Source organism: Macaca nemestrina, chromosome 2 (genome assembly GCF_043159975.1).
Source record: "Macaca nemestrina isolate mMacNem1 chromosome 2, mMacNem.hap1, whole genome shotgun sequence".
Classification (NCBI taxonomy): Eukaryota; Metazoa; Chordata; class Mammalia; order Primates; family Cercopithecidae; genus Macaca; species Macaca nemestrina.
In genome coordinates this window covers 124845739-124869345 of record NC_092126.1, presented here as the reverse complement: position 1 = coordinate 124869345, position 23607 = coordinate 124845739, and the positions used below count along the sequence as shown (strand labels likewise).

At 41.0% G+C, this 23607-nt stretch overlaps 1 long non-coding RNA gene across 1 annotated transcript in view; it reads left to right on the top strand.

The window, feature by feature from the left end:
- Positions 1-11348, top strand: part of LOC139361776 (uncharacterized) — a 29856-nt gene extending 18508 nt beyond the window's left edge. The window contains exons 2-3 of the long non-coding RNA XR_011619403.1: positions 9878-9983; positions 11115-11348. This is a non-coding gene — a long non-coding RNA (uncharacterized lncRNA). The remainder of the gene's footprint in view (positions 1-9877; positions 9984-11114) is intronic.
- Positions 11349-23607: the final 12259 nt, after the last annotated feature.

Sequence of the window (23607 nt, the reverse complement as noted above, 5' to 3'; positions counted from 1 at the left end):
CATGACCCACACACCTCCCACTAGGCCCTACCTCCAACACTGGGGATCACATTTCAACATAAGATTTGGAGAGGACAAATATCCAAGCTGTATCAGAGACTAAATATAATATTTTAACATATGTCCCTGAGTTGTTTTTCAGAAACCCGACCTCCCACCAAATGGATTTGCTGGCATATAGATCTCAGATAAGGGGGAACTGAGGACTGAACTCTGGTCACCATACTTTGAATTTCTTCCTAAGGGGCCTGAAGGGAGTCTGAGCTGACATTCTGTTTTGCTGACCCCAAATTTTAAACCAAGCTTCTCTTGCTTAACCAATTGCAAATCAGAAAATCTTTGAATCTATTGTACCTATGACCGATATGCCCCCACTTTAAGAGATCCTGCCCTTTTGAGCCAAAACCAATGTGTAACCCCCATGTACTGATTTACGAGTTTGCCTGTAACTCTCACTTTCCTGAAATTTACCCTGCTTTTAAAAACTCTTACCTGCAAGCCATCAAGGAAGTGAGGATTTACATGTTAGCTACCTGGTCCTCCTTACTTGGTGCAAATAAATGCCTCCTTTCTGCCACTGCAAAATCCTGGTGTAGGTATCTGGTTTTACTGTGCTTGGTGAGCAGTCCCCAGTTTGGTTCTATAACGACATTAAAAAGTTGGGAGATTTCAGGTAAGAGTTCAGATTTTGAGCATCTCTTGAAAAATTGTAACCTCGGCCAGGTGCGGTGGCTCACACCTGTAATCCCAGCACTTTGGGAGGCCGAGTTGGGTGGATCACCTGGGGTCAGGAGTTCGAGACCAGCCTGACCAACATGGCGAAACACTGTCTCTACTAAAAATACAAAAATCAGCTGGGTGTGGTGGCATGCACCTGTAATCCCAGCTACTCGGGCGGCTGAGACAGGATAATTGCTTGAACCCGGGAGGCAGAGGTTGTAGTGAGCCAAGATCGCACCACTGCACTCCAGCCTGAGTGATGGAGCAAGACTGTGTTTCAGAAAAAAAAAAAAAAAAGAAAGAGAGAAAAATTGGAAGCTCTGAGTGCTGGTCTTGCTTTCCTTTCCCACATGGCAGTCAACAGCTGGCTGAGTAATGGCTGTTCCTTCAGAGGGCCAGGAACCCATTATTGTCCAGCAGTCCCCAAGGGTCATCAGTGTCTCCTGACACTGAAGCTGAGGGTCGGTTGCTATTTATCATGGCATGAGCATTGCTGTTTTTCTTATGGCAGAGTTAAGAGGAAATAATGACCTGCCCCCACGAATCCCCCCACATTCTCAATAGTGGAGAAAAGAGTGACTGAGAAAATCTGTTTGGCTCCTTTCCATTATCTTCCTAACTCCTTTGGTATTTGACTTTGTCTCTTAATCTAGACTAATTAAAAAGAATGTTTAGAGACAGGGGCTCACTCAGGCTGGAGTGCAGTGGTGTGATCATAGCTCACTCTAACCTCGAGCTCCTGGGCTTCAGTGGTCCTCCCGCCTCATCTTCTCAATTAGGTAGGACTACAGGTGTGTGCCATCCCATACCTGGCAAATTTATTATTTTAAGTATTATATAAAATTCTTTTTCAAATGAAATTTTAACTGGAACCCCATGTGGAACTCTTCTGGTGAAAGTGGGTGGGACAGTCTTCATGGATATGGGAACTACGCAGTTTGGCACAGACTCCCACGTTCGGAAGGGCCCCACGTTGGGTTTAAGGTCTGCTGTCATCATCCTAAGCTTCTTAATAATTTTATTTTTGAACTTATGTTTTAGAAGTGAGGTGTGGGGGGGACAATGGAGCATGCACATGAGCAGAGAAACTAGGCACAATATCTGAGTTGTCTGTTCCCTGCTGCCTCATTTGCATATAGGATGAGACGATGCCCCATAAGCATGGCTTTCTAGTTCTCCCACCTCGTGTGGGAGCCCAGAGAAACTCAAAGCCATTACAAGATATCTTCCGTCTACAACTGAGTAGGCAGGAGCTGAGAGGCCACACTTCATTCAAACCAGAACCGGCTTCTAACCCGGAAAGAAGGCAACAGAATGCTGAAAAACACAAATAGCCGAGGTCCTATCATGTTCTTCCTTACTCCTGTTACTTCCCTGTATCAGCCAACCATTTATGCCGAAAATGATGGAAACAAGTAAAGAGAAAGAAGACACCAACCTGGAGCTCCTTTTCCTTGCAGTCCTTCCTTACTCATCTGTAAGCCAGTGGTGGAGAGTATTGGTAGAATATGTGCATATCAAGAAGTAAAAATTAAAAAAAAAAGAAAAGTTGAATTAGTTTTGTGTAGCATTTCCCATTGTCCTTGTAAAAACAAAATACATATGCATGTATGAGCTACAAAATATAAATTGCCCAATTTCAGTGATTTTGTCAATGAGTTAAGTGCTTTTATATTTGCATTTAAACCTGCACGCATTTCACGGTATAAAGATAAATGGTACAATTCACACTAATAATTTAAATTGTTAATTTTTCTTTACCTAGAATAACATTAAAAAACCGAATAAAAAACATCATGACAAGTTGAGAGAGAAACCACAGAACAAAGGAAAGAATTTTCTGTTTTAATACTGTCAGTAAGGAAAACCTTTTCCTCCACCCTCTTATGTTCAGTGTTTGGGGGCCTGCAAATTAAAATGGCAAAAGACTCATTAGCAAGCAAAAAGAGATTTGTATTTACCTAAGTAAATAAAGTGTGACTTAAGTGGCTTAATCTGGGGCCTTAATACCATCTTACAAGGGAAGGGGGTAGAATTTCAAGTGACAATCAGTGGTGGGAAATGACTGAGACGTATATGAGGGAAATTAATGGAAAGTGAGTTTTGTTTTACTAAAGTCTGTTTATGCAGTTTTCCATCCCTACATAAACTTCTCATCTCTGATGAGAGGAGTCACTCTTTTCCTCTGGTACAGGAAGGCTTTCCTAAAGGGTGGGATTTATGGCAGCTTTTGGGAGGCTCTGTTTTTAGGCAGAAAAGATAAGTTTAAACAATGACTCTTCCTGTGTCTGCTGATTTTAAAATGTCTTCAGCTCAAAATAATTTTTATGCCACAGTAGTGTAATCTGGAGTCCTTCAAATATCTTGCATGTTTTCCTTACTTTTATGATAAGGGACCCCACATTTTATTTTGCGCTGGACCCTGCAAATTATGTAGCTGGCTACGGAAATTGGATGGGAAAGGCTAAAAAAGTCCAGAATCCCATGCCTGATGCCGCCTCTATTAGATGTCCATAGGGCATGCTGGTAAACTCCAAAATAATCCTTCTCCTTGTCCTTCTTCCTTTCGTGCAAGAACCATAAGTTCCATAAGGAAAAGAACATTGCCTACAAGGCTACAGGTTATACAACTCCCGGGGGCACCATTTACAAGGATGATGCCCCCTAAATGTGGTGCAGCATGGTGGCCCCGGGTGTTTACTTCTATACTAAGGCCACACAGATGAATGGTCAAAAATTTGGTGACAGAAATCAATGTTAGATTCTTTAGCCTCTGTTTCCTTCCTCCTTTATTGCCACTGCCTCCAATTCTGTTACCCAAAAAAACTGGGGTTCATTCACCTGGCAAGTAGCAAACAATGCTCAACTAGAAAGTAGGTTTTGATCAATAGGAATTTTCTTACTTGTAGCAAGTAAGGAGAGCACTGGGAGGATTCTCCAAAGCAGTGTCTCCCCAAGGAAACGTGATAGGAAGCTTTTATGGGGCAATGGAAAGGGAAGAGGTGTGTCATTGCATGGAGAGGAAGGGTTCCATGCATGCAGTGAATCATTATGCAAGCACAGAAGTCACATGTTATGATAATGAGGCTATATAGCTCCTCCTGGGGTGGGGAGTTTAGCATGGTAATGAGGAAAGCCCACTTGGATTCATAGATAAATTGTCAAGGTCTGTCAAAAACTCATTCCAACCGACTAGGTGACTGCACTCCACGTAGGGTTTGGGAAAAAATAGTCTGCAAGGCAGGAGGCTGTAAAATAGGCTGATTGCTCAGGTTGATTAAATTTCTATAGTCCCTGGAGACCTTCCCTATCTGCTTGCAATGTCACTCCTTGATTTCCATATCCGTTTTAACTAACATTCTTTTTCTCTTCTAAATTTCTCTGTGTTGTATTTCTATCCTCTTTTAAACCCTCATTTAGTTTTTTTTTTTTTGGTTATAAACAATAACGCATGTTTATTGGGGGAAATATAGACTTGCCAAAAATATATAAAAATAGTAAAGAAAAACAAACATTTATAATTATATCACCAGAAGATAAGCGTTGTTAATATTTTGTTACATATTTTTCTTCTCTCCTTTATACAAGCAAACCAATGTAGAAATATATTTTCTTTCAAAAATGGAACACATTGTAGATAATATTTAGCTAACTGCTTTTTCACTTAATAATATTTCATCAATAGTTTTCCAAGTTCTTAAATATTTTCTCCAAATCCTTTTTAATGATTGCAAATGATTCCATCATTATTAGTAAGTGCTTAAAAATTATCATTCATAACTATTCCCTATTTAGGACTTTTTTTTGCTACAATACTGCTTTCATAAAATTTCCGCATGCAACTTTTTTTCACACCCCTGTGATTATCTTCTGATGTCTTTCTTGTTTAATCTTGTAGGTGCACAGATTGTTCCTTTTATTAACCAAACTTGGAGCTTCTTAAGGCTTAAATTCAGGTTGATTCATCTTTGTTTTTCTCAGAATACTTCAAAATTAGGGAACCTTCCAAAATGTTTGTTTAATGAAAGAGTTTATTGGTATGCATTCTTCCTTAAATGGAATAAAAAGATAGTAAGATATGAAAAGAAGTCGAGTTAACTAACTACAGCTGACTTTCTAAAACTTCTGCCCATCTCTGCTTTGTGGGCTATCTGTGGATTTTTTTCCCCTCTCATCCCGTGTCTTTTTATTTTCAGAGTCAAAAACATCTGGCTGCATTTTAAATTGATTCACACAATTTATTTCACCAGCCTCTAGGCCCCAAACTGTTTCTAGATATGCATCAGTGTCTGTGGTAGAAGTCAATGGGGGCTCTGTCTCTGCATCTGAGAATGTAATCTGCTCCTGAGTCATTATGTAAAAATGATTCCCTTATGTTGAATTGTTTAGTGTAAAATAGGATTGTTTGCATTCCATTTACTCTTCACTTTCTTAATTAGAGTGACCTCCAGTTTGAATCTACCAACTGTTGGATTCTATTATATCTTTCCAGGAGTTCCTCCTATAATAAGGTTAACTTTAAATACTGCATTTCCTCAAGGATGACATAAAATTCACTCTGCTTTACAGAAAATAAATCCAAGTTTCTCAATAAATGATGCCAGACAGAATTCTAGGAATACTGTAGTCATGCAATTTTGAATGCTCCTCCCTTCGTTGCTGCATATAAATATTGCTCTTTTTTTTTTTTTTTTTTTTTTTCTGGACAGTCTCTCTCTGTCACCCAGGCTGGAATGCAGTGGTGTGATCTCAGTTCACTTTAACCTTTGCCTCCCTGGTATAACGATTCTCCTGCCTTAGCCTCCCCAGTAGCTGGGATTACAGACATGCACCACCATACCCGGGTAATTTTTGTATTTTTAGTAGAGATGGGATTTCGCCATGCTGGCCAGGGTGGTCTCAAACTCCTGACCTCAAACAATCCACCCACTTCTACCTCTCAAAGTGCTGGGATTACAGGTGTGAGCCACTGTGCCTGGTCAAATACTGCTTTAAAGTAGCCTCCCCTATCTTTTAGGAACTGGTAGCTGCTGGGGTCTATCTTCAGGGCATATATCAGGACATCCTTTGCTTGGTAGGGGCTAACAATACCTTTCTAATATTACTTCTCTTGGGTCCAGAAGTTAATGTGTGATCCTGGCTTTGTATACTCTTTCTATGAAAGAAAGCTGAAACACACAGGAGGGTTGGATCTGTTTGGGAAGTAGATTACATGAGTTGATAGATACACTTGATTTTTCTCTTTTTGCTTCTCAATTCAGCTTCATCCACACCTTCCCCAGTATTCAACTCTAATGTGTGACAAAATGGTGTCAGACCTCTGAGCCCAAGCTAAGCCATCATATCCCCTGTGACCTGCATGTATACATCCAGATGGCCTGAAGTAACTCAAGAATCACAAAAGAAGTGAAAATGGCCTGTTTCTACCTTAACTGATGACATTACCTTGTGAAATTCCTTCTCTTGGTTCATCTTGGCTCAAAAGCTCCCCTACTGAGCACCTTGCATCCCCCGCCCCTGCCCTTCAGAGAACAACCCCCTTTGACTGTTATTTTCTACTACCTACCCAAATCCTATAAAATGGCCCCACCCCTGTCTCCCTTCGCTGACTCTTTTTGGACTCAGCCGAAAAGAGCTTTATTGCTTTATTAAAGCCTGTTTAAAAAGCTTTATTGCTTTATTAAAGCCTGTTTGGTGGTCTCTTCACACGGACGCTCATGAAAGTAAGGTTCTGGGATGAAGTGGCCAAAACAATGATCAGGATTACCCCTCCACCAAGTCTCTGAAGGGTTACATAGCTTCTGTTTTCTAAGTGATGTCCTAAGCACCAGGTTCTTGCTCTTCAATGGCTTGTCTAATACTTACTGGATCTCCTGACCTGCGATGTCCCGTGTCTCTTTAACTTGTAAGATATAAAAATAAAATCCTAAGTTTCCTACCTAACCCCAGAGAAACCTTAAAAACCGAGTTCCCAACCATGATGGATGGGAGCTCAGACATGCCTCATTTTACCCCCTACCTTGCTAACCACGATTAGGTTTTCTTTCCTAGGGATTAAACAGAAACCAGCCCTTTTGAAAGTCTCCACCACTGATTTCATCAGACTCCCCTCTCTTTTGCAGTTTTAACATAACAACTGACCAGCATTCCTTCCTGATGAGAGACCACCCACCATGGGATAGTTCTGGTTAGTTTATGGAGGTTGTGCATGCAGCTTTGTGTCCTCTGCTTCACCTTTTGATGTACAGGGCCTGATTGTACTACATCTAAATGTTAAGTCTCCACCCCAAAGTGACCATGGGACATATGTAACACAAATGTTAACTTACTATGCATGTGCACACCCTCATTCATGAATACTCATAGCTTCTCCTATAGCCTATTGAATATGTATACTTAGCCAATGGATTCTGCAAAAGTTGCTGTCTCTCCTTCCCTCTTCGAAGTGCCTGCTTCTGGTCTCTGCTGGAGGCTACGATTCCCAGCCTGCACGATGGCCAGCCTGCAGGCTACAACCCTTTATAAGAAATAAAGCTCACTTCTCCAAATTAATGAACCTTGTGGTTCTTCAGTGGACACTCAAAATCTCCTTTTTCTTGTCTGCAAGCACTAGTTTCTTTCCCACATCCATTGCGGAGGACAATGCTTCCAGTGGAACCCTTGCAAGTTCTGAAATCCTGAACACACAGAGGTGTTGCTGTGTCCTGTGTGGCAAGACCTTACCAATCCTGCCACCTTGACTGCCTCTGCTGTACTCATACTTGAGCATTTTAAGCTCAGATGTGCAGCGGCAATTGGTATGTGCTCCTCTCTCCGCCGGTTGTTTCCTCAGTGCTGCTCCTCAGCAGTGGTTGTTTCTTATGCTTTTAGACTCAGCCTTAACTGTTACCTCTTTGAAGAGGCCTTCCTGGACCACTGGAAGTGATGCTGTATTTAACTGTCCTCGGGCATAGGCACCAGGCAATAAGAACATACTCACATATTTAAAAACAGCATCCTTGAACTGGGGCTAACTGGGGCTAACTGTGTGAATACCAGCTCCTGCTGATCCATCTGGTTGTTTGATTTATGGCAATAGTTACAATCTGTAAATATTTATTATTTGTTTATTTGTTCTTTCTGAATATATTCCCCAGTAGTTTCCATGAGAGTAACACGTTTGTGTCTTGGTCACTGTTGGGAAGACAGACATTTCCTCTGTCCTCTTACGTTCGGTGTTCGGGAGTCTGTGAATTAAACTGACAAAAGACAGATTAGCAAGAGGAAAAACAGATTTTTATTCATGGATGTGCACTGGAGTTCATGGAAAAAGATGACTCTCAAGCAGCCAAAGATACGGGATTTGGCCGGGCGCGGTGGCTCAAGCCTGTAATCCCAGCACTTTGGGAGGCCGAGACGGGCGGATCACGAGGTCGGGAGATCGAGACCATCCTGGCTAACACGGTGAAACCCCGTCTCTACTAAAAAGTACAAAAAACTAGCCGGGCGAGGTGGCGGGCGCCTGTAGTCCCAGCTACTCGGGAGGCTGAGGCAGGAGAATGGCGTGAACCCGGGAGGCGGAGCTTGCAGTGAGCTGAGATCCGGCCACTGCACTCCAGCCTGGGCGACAGAGTGAGACTCCGTCTCAAAAAAAAAAAAAAAACAAAAAAAAAACAAAGATACGGGATTTGTAACCACTTAATAAGGTGAAAGGCATGAGGGGAGGAAAAACTTCTATGGGAAGACATTTTGTTAGGAAAGATTAATGGGCTTTTAGGAGAAAAAATGGGAGATAGGAAAGTTTGTGGCAATGTCTGTTTATGCAGGTGCAAGTGGTCTTCTTCTTCTTTCTGGTCAGTATACACTCCTCTGGAGAGAGGACTTACAGTAGTTTCTTCTTTTTTTAACGTTTAAATTCAGGGGTACCTGTGCTGATTTGCTATATAGGCAAATTTGTGTCATGGGGGTTTGTTGCATGGATCCTTTTGTCACCCAGGTATTAAGCCTAGTACCCATTAGTTATTTCTCCTGTTCCTCTACCTCCTCCCACCTTCTCCTCTCAAATAGACCCAGTGTCTATTCCCCTTTTTGTGTCTATGTGTTCTTGTCTTTTAGCTCTTACTTATAAGTGAGAGCACGCAGTATTTGGTTTTCTTTTCCTGTGTTAGTTTGCTAAGTATAATGGCCTCCAGCTCCATCCATGGCCCTGCAAAGGACATGATCTCATTCTTTTTTATGTCTGCATGGTATTGCATGCACCACATTTTCTTTATCCAGTCTGTTACTGATGGGCGTTTAGATTGATTCCATGTCTTTCCTATTGTGAATAATGCTGCAATGAACATACGCATACAAATGTCTTTATGATAGAATGATTTATATTCCTTTGAGTATATACCCAGTAATGAGATTGCTGTGTCCTATGGTATTTCTGTTTTCAAGTCTTTGAGGAATTGCCACACTGTCTTCCACAATAGTTGAACTAATTTTCACTCCCACCAACAGTGCATAAGCATCCCTTTATCTTGACAACCTTGCCAGCATGTGTTATTTTTGGACTTTTTAATAATAGCCATTCTGACTGATGTGAGACATTATCTTGTTGATGGTAGTTTCACTCTCAGTCTCCTTCATGAAGTGAAGCTGCCCCAAAAGAGGAGATTTACAGTAGCCTCATTTCTAGATGTTTCTGCCTTTAGTCAGATAAGAGAAGCTCCAAAAAGTCTTCTTTCTACACCTGTCAAATCTCAAATGTCTTTAGTTCAAAATAATCTTCATATCAACTCTGGGGGTTTGAGTGCATCTTCATATCCCAGCACCAAGTACTATGCCTGACGCCTAGTAAGTACTCAACAAGTATTCATTGGAATATGAATTAATGAAACAGTAGATAAATTACTTAGGTGACCAATAATCCATTGTGGTTGCTTGTCCCAGGTAGAAGTGTGTGCATGTGTAGTGGGTGACGTGAAGGGGAGATTATTGTTGTCTATGTCAAAGCCCTAACAAAGGTATTCACAATGCTCCGGAGGAAAAGGTTGCCTTAATTTTGTAATTTAAAATACATGTTTCTTTTGTTGGAGAGTTGGTAAGTCCCATGACTTGATGCAAATGTAGCTCAGTGGTAAGATGCTTGAATATGTGGGCCTTCTCTGGCATTTTTCTTTTTGTCTTACAGGAAAAAGCCCAGTTGTCTGCACATAGTAGTCCAGAAAGAGCTACTTTTCATTTCTCCCAGCCCTTGCGATCACCACGGATGGGCAGCTGCTAGTAGTAAGGACTTGGTGAGTGCTCAGAACACTACAGTGGGCAGTGGGATGCAGGAAGGAGGGGTGTGTTTGGGAACTTCATGGAATGGGCAGAGTGGGCAGCTTCTCTTCATGGCCCTGTGCCTATCTGAAGGGTTAATAAATATGAGAGCAGCTGCTGTCTTATTCTCTACTGGGATGAGATATTTTAAAACTCTTTTTCTTTCATGAGAACCTTTAAACATACACAGAGGAGGGAGAATCGTATCATGCACTCCAGTGTACCATCACCGAGCTTCAACAATTATCTGCATTTGAACTATCTTGTTTCATCTCCAGCCTACTCCACAATTATCCTTACATTCCCCAACCCCTCCCCTCACCAGATTATTATTTTAAAAACTTTTTAAGTTTTTTTTGTTTTTAAAAATTTTATTTTTAATCTCTAAATAGCAATTGTTTTTACCAGATTATTTTAAAGCAAATCTCAGATTGCATATTCTTTCATCTATGAATATTTCAGATCTTATTTATAACAGATAAGCACACCTTTACCAATTATTACATTTACTTGTTTATTTTTGGTGGGTTGGTTTGCTGTTTATTTATTTATTTATTGTGGCAAAATATACATAACAAAATTTGCTATTTTAACCATTTTTAAGTGCTCAATCCAGTGGCATTAGATACGTTCACATTGTTGTACAACCATTGCCCCCATCTATCTCCAGAACTTTTCTGTCTTCCAAAACTGAAATTCTGTACCCATTAAGCAATAACTTCACATTCCCTCCATCCTTCAGTCACCCTACATTTGGTCTCTATGAATTTCAGTACTCTAGGTACCTCATATTAGTAGAATCACACAATATTTGTCCTTTTGTGACTGGCTTATTTAACTCAGCATAGTGTGTTCACGGTTCATCGATGTTGTAGCATGTGTCCAAATATCCTTCCTTTTTAAGGCTGAATAATATTTCACTATATACGTATACCACATTTTGTGTATCCATTCATCCATCAATGGACACTTGGGTGTCTTTCACCTTTTGGCGATTGTGAAGTATACTGCTGATGTGCACAGGAGACAGGGAAACACTGGGTAGAAGAGGACGGTTCCCTGGCAAAGGGCCCCCATCCTGAACTCATATAAACCCTGAACCCCAGGCTCCAGAAGCAGAAGAGTAGGCAAGGAAACAAGCAGACAAGCAGATGGACAATGGAACAACGTGGCAGAGAAAGAGAGAAGAGGAAGAACGTCTGGGCACTGAGAGGAGTTCAGCTGGAGGTGGTTGGAGAAGAGTTCAGCTGCTGGAAGGCCAAACTCCAGGGGAAGATCAGCTCATTTTCCCACTCCATCCCCTGCTTCTGACTTCCTGTCCATTCCACTGAGAGCCATCTCCACCACTCAATAAAACTCCACATTCATCCTTGAGTGACCTGATTCTTTCAAGATGCTGGGCAAGAGTTAGGATACAGAAAGCTGTCACACTGGCCCTCTGCCCTTGTAGAAAGGCAGAGGGTCCATTGTGCTGGTTAACACTCAAGCTGTCTGTGGACAGGAGGGCTAAAAGGGGATACCGTAACACATGCCCACTTGGGCTCCTGCACCTGTCTGTTTGTGTGCCCCCCTCCCTTCAGGGGTTTGAGCAGCAGTGGCCACCGAACAGGCGAGCCACACCCCTGTCGCACATCCTGTGAGGGGGACCAGGGAACTCTCCCGTTTCACTACTATGAACATAGGTGTACAAGTATCTGCTTGAGTTCCTGCTTTTAATTATTAGGGGTATGTACCCAGAAGTGGATCATATGGTAATTCTATGTTTAATTTTTGGAGGAAAGCACATATTTAAAAAAAAACAGTTTTGTTGTACATATGAAACTTTAATAGTAATTTTTTAGCCCTGTAGGCTTTATAATTACCCAAGAGACAGTACTGTAGTGGTTAACAGCTGAACCACTGTACCTGCTTATCTGGGCGGATCACTGAAATATCCTGTGTCTCAGTATCCTCATCTATAAAACAGGGGAAGTGGATTGAGTGTGATGGTTGATTTTATGTGTCAACATGACTAGACTGAGAAATGACTAGGTAGCTGGAAAACCTTATTTCTGGGTGTGTCTATAAGGGTGTGTGTTTCTGGGTGTTTTTCCGGAAGAGATTCACATTGCTTGTGAATCAGTGGATTGAGTGAGAAGATCTGCCCTCACCAATGTGGGTGGGCATTATCTAATTTGTTGAGGGCCAGAACAGGACAAAAAAGTGAAGGATAGGCAAATTCTCTCTCTTCTTAAGCTGCACCACCCATCTCCTGTCCTTGGACATCAGCTTTCCTGGTTCTCAGGCCTTCAGGGTCTGAGTGTGCTTCCCACCCTCCACCAGGTTCTCAGGCCTTTGGTCCTTGACTGAATTACACCACCAGCTTTCTGCTTCTCCACCTTGCAGACAGCAGATCATGGAGCTTCACAGCCTCCAAACTTGTATGAGCCAGATTCCATAATAAATGGTTCTGTTTCTCTGGAGAACCCTGACTGATACAGTGAGCTAATATACATGAAGCACTGTGAGCAGTGTCTGCAGATTCTGAGTACTGTCTATACACTGGGTTCTATTATACACTTGTCAGATATCAGTGTTACTAATGAGAGCTCTCAAATAGGTCTGATTTTTGTTCTATATAGGTAACCCAAGGCTGAATTCAAGATTTGGAGGCCTAAAATTTTTATAGAAAAGATCATAAAACTAGACACCCACCCACCCACACACACACACACACACACACACTCACAGACACACAGAAACTCATCAAAAATTTGATATGAAATTTATTTAGAATCAGTGAAAAAAATCACAACAAATAATTGGAGTCTTAGAGATTCAAGTCTCTTTTTTCAGAGACCTCTTTAACTGGTTGACCTCACGTGCTAACGAGAGTGTCCTTGTTGATTTCAGCCTAGCCTCTCCCCTCACCAAGGGCTGTTGTTACGTTTAAATGAGTTATTATATGTAATGTGCTCAGATCAATGCCTGGCATAGAGTAAGTGCTCTATAAATTTTAATTATGATGGTTGGTATGATATTGGAAAAGGAGCAATTTAGGGAGGAAATTGGGAGAGAATGTGATGAGCCCAGTGTGGGGCAAAAGTTTGCAGTGCCTTTAAGGATCCAAGAAGTGATGTCAGATAGTGCTCAATGAGTGTTTGATGATGGTGATGATGATAATGACAATGGCAACAACAGGGATGACAACACCGGTCCACGTAGGCCTCTGTACCATCAGCCTGTGAATGGGAAGGCTGTCTGGGAGCTCTGAGGATTCAAGCTCTGATTTCTCAGCTGGTTTCACTGCAGGGTGAGCAGGCACAGAGCCACTTTCTAGACTGGAGCCTCTCAAATGCCAGAAAGTTGGCGCCTGTGCTGTGGCAGAGCCTGCCTCCTCCCTAGCCTTCCCTCCTCTCCAGGAAATTGCTTCAGCTTTTTTAACACAAGATTTATCTGGGTTTTCAACCTGGGGGTAAAATGCTGGGGAGGGAAGGTGGCAGCAGTAGGGTGAGACCTAGCTTTGCTTACTTGGGGTGGGGGAACTGCGAGGGGAGTGTGGGAGCCACAGTTGCCCCATCAACCAAGTGCTGCCCTGCTTGAAACAGAGTTGAGAATGGGGGAGTCAAGAAAGGAAGGGACCTAGTGGAAAAAAACCTTCTAAAGATAAATTCAATTCGCCTCTTTTTTATTCTTACCCTTTATTGACTCTGCCCATCGTGACTCTGTAGGTTCTCTAGGGCTTTCCTAGCCATTGTCTCCTTCCTTCTTTGTAATCACCGCCCACTTCCTGACTCCCGCTTTTTCATCCACCAACTGACTTCCACTATCTACCCGTCTATTAGAAATTGTGTGATGGTATTCATTGATGGTCCTCCATTTGTGCTTGTCTTTGTTATGGGTTTCTTCTCCTACTACCATTTTTTGGGTCTTGACAGGGAGAGATGATAAATGCTTGCGGTCAGTCCTCTTTTCCCAGTGGATGCTCTTCTACAGATGTCTAAAAATACCTTTCACTTGAATATTCCATTTCTAAGAAAACAGTCTATTCTCTGGTGTCAGAAGTGAAGGGCAAAGCTGTACTGCTGGCAAAGAATTATCTAAATCAAATATGAGCAGTGACGGTTGTCCAGGGCATGTTTTTGTTATCATTAAATTCACTTCACTGCTGCTTTTGTTTATGGCTCTCGCAAACATAGGCTCTAATCCCAGCATTGCTTGGCCCGCTGGAGATATTTCAGTTTGCTCTCTGCCTAGTGATCTCTGTCAGCCTGAGACAAAGTTTTCTATCTTTTAAGTAAGTTAATTAAAAATGCTTGTATTAAATACATGATCACCAGTTTTGCTTTCTACTTTTATCACTCCATTTGAGAATGGTCAAGAACCTGAGATAGACTCAAATCATTTATGGCAAACACAGCAACACTATAGAGAAGCCATACAACGGTCCTGGAAATTGTGGGAATACCACTAAAAGTAGAAAACCATGGTCCCCAAAGTCATACATGTATTTATTTATTTGGAAGCCAATATGGACTGTGAACAGAAAATCTGCAGGAGCAAAACATAGACTGAAGCCCAGGATTAACTGAAAATCATTGCTTTGGTGGAATCATTTTCTCGGCTTTCTCTTAGCTTTAGTTAAACATACTTGGGACTATTTCTTCCTGGGTTGGGGTGTTATTTTTGCATGTGTATTAAAAAGCAGAAAAAAAAAAGTGGTGGTGGTGATGGTGGGGAGACTAATGAGGAATAAATAATGGAAAAATGGTGAAAAAAAAAAAACCTCTTTGTTTGTAAGTGTATTAGACCTTATAAACTTAAATAATCCACGGATCATTTCCATAGTAGACTATTATGGCTCCAGAAGAGCCATTGTGGTAATGTAGCAGCTGATGAGCTTATGCACAGAGCTGCATACTAAATGACCTTATGAAGTTGGGAATGAAATATGGGAGCCGAACATGGCCAATAACCATTTTTAAAAATAATGAAGTACCCTACCACCTCACTCTTCCACCAGCCTCCACCAAAATCATGAAGAGCTGAGTCGACCTAATGAACAATTTGCCTGAAAATGTAATTTAAAAAAAAAAAAAAAAAAAAACTTCTGTAATTGTAGCAGGAAAAAAACCCCAAACCAAACGAAAACAGGGCTCATATTTTGAAGCTAAAACGTATTTTTGCAGTTGGGGAAAATGGCTGAGCCTGTGCCACATCTCATTTCAGCAAGTAATGTTTAAGCCTCGGAAATTAAATCATAGACACCCTGGGTTTTAGAGAAGGGATAGAGGTGGGGACCTGGCTTTGCCAAAGCCATTTGGGCCTGAACAGCAACACCCCGCTTGGCCATGCTGGAGAGTAGACTGCCAATTGTGCCAAATTATATGATGCTTTTGAGATGTGCACAAATAGCCCATTACACTTTTCACAGCTTTCCTTCATTAAGCCTGCAGAATTGTTTCTTTATGTTTTCCTCATAATCGCTTCTGAAAGGTCAAGAATTGCTTACTTGACTTTTTGGTGCCCTTCTGGGAATAATACTTTTAACCATTTGCAGCTTCTGCTCCTCAGAGCTCACATTTGCTTCAAGGTCTCCCATTGGCCGTCAAGACTGGGCCCACTCCTCAGTACACACACACACACACACCTTGGTTGGGGTTAGAGAACAGAAGGAGGATCCTGGAGTTTCTGCCAGTTGAGATTTTGTTCAACTTTCTGTTAGAGTTGATGTTTAGTCCTGGTGGCAGTAGGCTCTGGTGGCATTAGGAAAGCAGTAGAAGGCAGTCGTTTTATTATTATTATTTTAATTTCAATAGTTTTTAGGGTACAAGTGATTTTTGGTTACATGGATAAGTTCTTTAGTGATGATTTCTGAGATTTTAGTGTATCTGTCACCCAAGCAGTATACACTCTACCCAATATGCAGTATTTTATTCCCCACCCCCTCCCACTCTTCCCCCCAGCCAAGTCCCCAAAGTCCATCATATCATTCTTATGCTTTTGCCTTCTCACAGCTTAACTCCCACTTATAAGTGAGAACATCCAATGTTTGGATTTCCATTCCTGAGTTACTTTGCTTAGAAGAGGGTGATGGTTTTGGGAGTGGGCCCTGGAGCAGACAACTTGAGCTCAAACCCAGAGCTACTCCTTAGGAGGTGGGTGACCTGGGGGTCATCTCAAATCTCAAGGGCTCAGTTTCCATATACATAAAATGGATATAATAGTATCACCACTTCAGAAGGTGCTTTCCTGGCATAGAGTGAACATTAAAATGTTGACTCAAAACAAAATGAGTAGCCTTGGAAACCTGCCAAGGGTGGGCCTTAACTGGCAATATTGCATTATATACACTTTTCCATTGTATGTGTGGCTCCAGTGAGTCAGCCCAGTGGCTCACTCCCAGCCCTCACTCTGATTTGTGAGGAACCAGTAACACTTATGAAACATCTCTTACATTCCCAGGGCTTGCATATATTTCTCACTTAATTCTTTACACATTTCCATAAAATATGTATTGTTGTTTCCATATTATACATGAAGAAATTGATGCTCAGGACTAATGATAATGGCTACTCTCTTAGTTCATTTTCTGTTTCTTATAATAGAATATCAGAAACTAGGTAATTTATGACGAAGACGTTTATTTTTTACAGTTATGGAGGCTGAGAAGTCCAAGATCAAGGGGCCCCATCTGGTGGGGACTCTATGAAAAGTCCAAAGGTAGCTCAAGGCATTACATGGTGAGGGGCTGAGTGTGCTTGCTTAGGTCTCTCTTCCTCTTCTTGCAAAGCACCAGTCCCACTCCCATGATAACCCATTAATCCATTAATCTATGAATGGAGTAACCCATGCACAAGGGCAGAGCCCTCAGGACCCAACACTTCTTAAAAGTTCTACCTCTCAATACTGCCACATTGGGGGTTAAATTTCAACATGAGTTTTGGAGGGAATGAATATTCAAACCATAGCAGCTACTATTTATTGAGTGTTTATTGTATACCAGGCACTATCTTAGGCAATTTGACTAATTTTCTTGTCAGTCAGCATTTCAGTTGTTTCCAGTTTTTTGCTATTATGGGGAGTGCTGCATAGACCTTCTTGAACATTGTCTTCATGGGCACATGAACAAGATTTTCTCTTGGGAATACACTCAGGAGTAAAACTGCTGAGGAGAAGGTATGTGAATGTTCAACTTTACCAGCATTGCAAAATTATTTTCCAAAGTGACTGGAATAATTTATCCTCCTGCCAGAATGTGTAAGCCTACTTATTGAGCCACATCCTATCCTACATTTGGTTCTTATTTTTCCTAAGCTAATTGGTGCAAAATAGCATTTTGGCTTGATGTGTATTTCTATGATTACTAACAAGGTAGATAATCTCTTTTTATATTAATTGGCCACATGTGTCTCCTTTTCTGTGAGATGTCTGTTCATGTCTTTTACCAGTTTCCTATTGAGTTGTTTGCTTTATCTTGTTGATTTGTAGGAGTTCTTTATATTTTGTGTACTAATCTGTAGGTTGTTATATAATTGCAAATATCTTCTTCCTGCATGTGACTTGGTTTTTTTAAAAATTTCTTTAAAGTATTATTAGCATAAGTTCTTGGTTTTAATGGCATTGACTTATCAATCTCCTCTTTAACGATTAGCACTCTTTGTATCTTGTTTAACAAATTTCTCTCAATCTCCTTTAATTTCTTTTGAAAGTTTAAATTTAAAGTTTTATTTGTGACACTTAAGTCCTTTATATATCTATAATTGACTTTTGAATATGATTTGAGGTAGGGGTCCAATATAATGTTTTTCTATGATGGAAGGCTGTTTTTGCCAGCTCATCTATTGAATTTCCTCTCCCTGTCCTCTACCCAACCCTGCCCCAGCACACACTGCTGCTATTACCTGTCAGGTATCAAATATTCATATGTATTTCTGGGTTCTCTGTTCTGTTCCATCGGTCAGTTTGTCTATCCTTAAACCAATACACATGACTGCTATGGTTTTATAATGTTTCCTTATCTTGGAGCACAATTCCCACTCTTTTCCTTTTGCTTATAAAAGTAACAAATAGCCATTTTAGAGAATTGAAAAAGTCGACCAGGCATGGTGGCTCACACCTGTAATCCCAGCACTTTGGGAGGCTAAGGCAGGTGGATCACCTGAGGTCAGGAGTTCGAGACTAGCCTGGCCAACATGGCAGAACTCCATCTCTACTAAAAATACAAAAATTAGCTGGGTGTGGTGGCATGTGCCTGTAGTCCCAGCTACTCAGGAGGCTGAAGTAGGGCAATCACTTGAACCTGGGAGGCAGAGGTTGCAGTGAGCCGAGATCGTGCCACTGTACTCCAGCCTGGGTGATAGAGCAATACTCCATCTCAAAAAAAGAAAAAAAAAAAAAGAGAGAGAGAATTGAAAAAAGTCTACAAAATTCCAGAGCATTAAAAGTTTTTCTAATCTCATCATTTGAGTACAACAGTTAAAATTTGAATGTATATTTTTCTAGAATATGCAAATACATACTCACATGAAAACACACACACACATGCATTTAAATACAGACATATTCATGCTTTAACAAATTTAAAATAAGTATTGATTGTTTTCTCTATGCAAGGCTCTATGTCTAAGGCTTTGTTGTTGCCAAACGTGAGAGATAATATTTAGGAAATATGATCATGCTCAAGATACTAATAATAGTGTTAGAAGGAAATTTGTTTTCAATTTGGCAGCTAAAATAATTCCTATTTGGATACCTTATTCCAGAAAGGCATTTATTTTGTATCCCTAAGCTTTATTACTGCTCTAAACTAAGAAAAAAAATCTCTCTCTATTCCTAAAGTAACACACTTATCTTCCAAGCAAACCACTATCAGCTTGTTTAATAAAACAAAACATTGTGTATTACATTTTAAAGGAGCTATACCTTAGCCTTCAAATAAGATTTGTGTTTTGGTCCTCAGTTGGCTGCTTATTAACTTTATGACCTTGGACAAGTCCTAGAACTTCTTGGAGTCTCAGTTTCTTCATCTTTAAAAATGAAGATAATATCTACCTTGTGGAGTTGCCAGGAGTGTTAATGTATTTTTTAAAAGCCTCACGAAGTGCTTGCCAACATTTGCTTTTGCATTTTTAATTAGCTTTTGTTTTATTATAAAAGTAATATGAGCTTTTCTTGTAAACTTTTTGGATCAGTACAGAAGGGTACACAGTAAAAAGTGAAAATTCCCTTCCCTCCACAGGTACCCCATCCTTCCCCCCAAATCAGTCTCACTTTCCTGAAGAAAATACATCAAATTCTCAGGATACGTTATTCCATGACAATCAAAACTCCTTGAGATATAAACATAACCTAACAAGTAAGCTAAAATGCCAGAACATTTTATTTCTTTGATGACTTTTATTTTTAAGTTTCTCTATTTGCAGGTATTTTAGGAAAAAAAAATTGAAAATAGAAACTTTCAAATGAAGACATGGGAGCAGGTGTCAGAGGTGAATCGCCTCTAATTTAAAACTCACAGTTGATGTCTCCTTGCAGCGGCAGCAGGAGAGCAGAGCAGGAGCCATGACGGTGGGGGCCATGGCAGGACAAGCATTTAGAATGTTTCTCCTGCTCCTTGACTGAGTGTTGGTTGAAAGGCATGCACCTGAAATCGTGCACTCAAAGGCATGACATTAGGTTGGTGCAAAACTAGTTGCTGTTTTTGCTATTGAAAGTAATACTTCCAGAGAAATCTTGGCTGGGCCAAGTGGCTCACGCCTGTAATCCCAGGACCTTGGGAGGCCGAGGCGGGTGGATCACCTGAGGTCGCGAGTTTGACACCAACCTGACCAACATGGAGAAACCCTATCTCTACTAAAAATACAAAATTAGCCGGACGTGGTGGCACATGCCTGTAATCCCAGCTACTCGGGAGGCTGAGGCAGGAGAATTGCTTGAACCCAAGAGGCAGAGGTTGTGGTGAGCCGAGATAGCACCATTGCACTCCAGCCTGGGAAACAAGAGTGAAACTCTGTCTCAAAAAAAAAAAAAAAAAATTATAGTGGTAATTAATACTTATAGAAATGTCTAACACTTACTAGGTGTATAAAATGAAGAAAAAAAAAAGAAATTCCTTTCTTGCACTCCCTCAATCTTACTCCCCAGAAATTATCGCTGTGAACAGTTTTGATGTCTTTCTGATTTCTTACCCACAAGACTTCAAGATGCCTCAGCTTAATTGCTTGGTGTCATTCCTTTTGTGACATAATATTTATTTCGCTTTGGTTTGCTTGGTGTTGCATCCATCCATCCACTTATTTCTTGACTAGGCACTTACTAGATCATCTGCTCTGGGCCAGGGACTAAGCAAGGTGCTGCAGACTCTTGATATGTCAGACTTAGTCCTTGCCTTCACCCCTAACTATAAATATAATATTAAGTGCTTCAGTATAGTCAGTTGTGCAGGATGCTATGGGACCATTAAGGAGGGGCACCTAACCTGGCTAATCTGGGAAAGCTTCCTAGATGAAGTTTTCTAAGTTGAGAACTGAAAGCTGAGCAGGCATTAGGCTGGCACAACAGCCAGAGCTGTGAGACAATAGTGCACTGGGGAATGATGAGAAACTGGAATGAAGAGGACAGCTGTATAGGAGCTGGAGCTGAGGATGTTGGAGAGAGAACCAGTTGAACATAGAGAGGGGTTCAGTCATGAAGGACTTTGTAAGGTGTGCTAAGAAGTATACACAATGAAGGAAGATGGACCCCATGAAAGGATTGAAAGTAGGAGAGTGACATTGCTATTTTGGCATTTGAGAAGATCCCATCTGGCTACGGTGGGGAGGAAGAACTGTAGAAGGTAAATGAGGAGACAGGGGCAATGGGAGGCCTTTGTAGTAGTAATCTAAGTGAGAAAGGATGGTGGTCTGAATTAAGGCAGTGACAGAGCTGGTGGGAGAAATCGACGGATTCAGGAGGAGAAGTCTTCTTTATGCAGAGGTCACTGAGAGTGAAGCCATTTGATACAGGGGCCACTTGTTCAAGTAAATAGTGGGACAAAAGACTTGATTAGAACTCGGCTTAAAAAATTAAACTAAATTTAGTTTTTAACCCCCATTTTAATATAATCAATAATTATACAGGTTATAATTACAATCATGAACTAATGTTGAAGATGAAGAATGAATAGGAGTTTGGGGGGTATAATCTTTCCACACAAATTTTATGGTAGCATGTTAATGGCATCTTTCACTTCATGTTTAAGTTTAGCAGCAAGTTCATAATAATGGTCATTTTGAGAAAAAAATCAGTATTGGTCAATTTCCCTGAGTTTCTTCCTTCAGTATACACAACATTTTCTTGATAAGTGCTATTATGTCATCGCCTTTATGAGTTCTTTTTCTTTTTCAGCTGTTAAGTAGTATAACTAGGCAATACTGTCATTTGTCAAAGGCTTTTCTTATATATAGAGCATTTCTCTCAGATCACTTTGATTGTCTGTATGAAGCTCTGTATCCTTTAAAAGATTTGCACTTGTCTTAGCAGTCGATTTGCTTTAGATTTGTACTGTAATATAGATAATTTGTAATTATAATTTGTAATTGGCAAGGAATTTTAAAGTCGAGGTAATAAGTGGTAAGTTCATTGGTAAATATTTTGCTGTTATGATGACTTTTGCTTTTTTTGCAACCTGTTGTCTACAGGGACTTGGATAACAAATACTTGGATAATGAAAACATCCAATAATTATGTGCCACCTACTCACCAGGATCATGCTCCCACAGGAAAATGTGGAACAAAGCTCTCCTCAAGGGGAAAGAAAACGGGTAAGGTCTTCATCTTCTAGGACTAAATCCTTTGTGTACATCAAAGATACAACAGAGGAGAACATGAAATGCCTTCTTCAAATTTCTCTTCCATGCTTGCACAGCTGAAGATATTTTCTCAGTAGTGCTCACATCAAAGGCTATGGATTTGCTGGAAAAATCTCTGTCACTTTCTGGAAGGAAGCCCATATCTCATTACTAATAAGAGAGCATCCTCTTACCCACTGGTGTTTTCAAATGAAAGGAAAAAAAAAAGAAAACCTTTTCCCACTTCCTCCATGGCAACATAGTGTTCTATCCACCCACTCCCCAGTCCTTCATAACCATCCCTAACCCAAAGGATCCAGGAAGATTCTGATTTATGTTATTGTTTTCATCCTCATGAAGATTTAATGTACTGGGTTCGGTGCACTGATCTTGAATTTACATCGTTGTTAAAATCTTTTGATTAATGACTCATTGATTGAATAGCCAGCTATCTAATTCTCTCCCTTCTTTTCTTTCTTCCTGGTTTTCTCTCATAAGTATGTACCATGTGCCACTGCATGTCAGGCACTAGGCTGGGAGCCGGGGCTGTAACCCAGACATCATTGCAATACGGTGGGAAGCATCACAGGAGAGTGACTGGATCTGATTTATGATGATTGAGAATATTTTCCTCATTATGAATCTTTTTTCCTGCCCTGTAAGTCATGACTTGTAAATAAGTAGTGGTTTTCATAGAAAAGCCTAAGGAATGCTCACCCTAGCTAGACATTGCATTACATCTTTGCTGTTTGACTTCTCGTTCACTGTCCTTTGTTTGGTGGGAATCTTTGTGAGCAGCATCAGTTCCCAGGAGTAGACGCTCAGACTGAAGTCACAGAACTGACTCTGAAGCCATCTCCTTTGTGTATGGTCCCAAGAGCTTCAAGGTACACAGGGCCCAGTGTAAGCCTGGGAAAGCTCAGGGGATTTTAGATCACACCTCCCCAGCATTCCATTTTCCAAAAGCAACACTCAGATCTTTTTGACTCAGATCTGCAACACTCAGATCTTTTCCACCCTCTCTCCTGCTCACCTTTTCTCCTCTTAGGTGTGCCAGCTTGGCTTTCTCTGCTCCTGAATGTTTTCCTTCTTCCCACACATATATTTATGTTTCTTTAGAGAAGCAATTCAGCTCTGACCTGGAAACTCCACTCCTGCACCCCCACACCCAACACTTAACAACATGATCTTCAAGTAGGTAAAACAAAAACAACTATTGCACTAGAGACAATGACCTTGTAGATAGCCAACAAAAGAGACTCCAGTTTGCAACTGTGGTTCCAGTACCTTCTCTGCATTAATTCATTCACTGATATTGTGTATTGGTGTGACTTCCTCTACAAGCAGCACCCGAAACGAGGGTTTAGGAGCAGGAAGTTTATTTGGGCAGAGGTGATTATTAGGAAGCAGGAGTGAGGAAGTGGGGAAGAGAGAGACTGGGAAGGAGAAAAAGCCTCTATAGGTACATTAGTGAGCTGGTTCTTTCTGTGGACACTGGGGCTCAATCATGAGGGGATCCTCTCAGGAACCATGTAGAACGCATCTTGGATGGTTCTTCTGAATGATGGAAGGATGGAATATTTATCTACCTAATTGCATCCCATTCTGATTGAAGGTTGCTCTCAGGGAGGGTCACACCACTCTTTGGGCTGCTCTGCCAGAGTCTGAGCCAAATCCTGCAGGGGCCATCTCTGGGCAGGAGGGAAGCTGTCAGCAGGCACGGGAGCTGTCCACCACAGCTGCAGCTGAAATCAGAGGCAAACCGAGGAAATGCAACCTGGGGCACCAA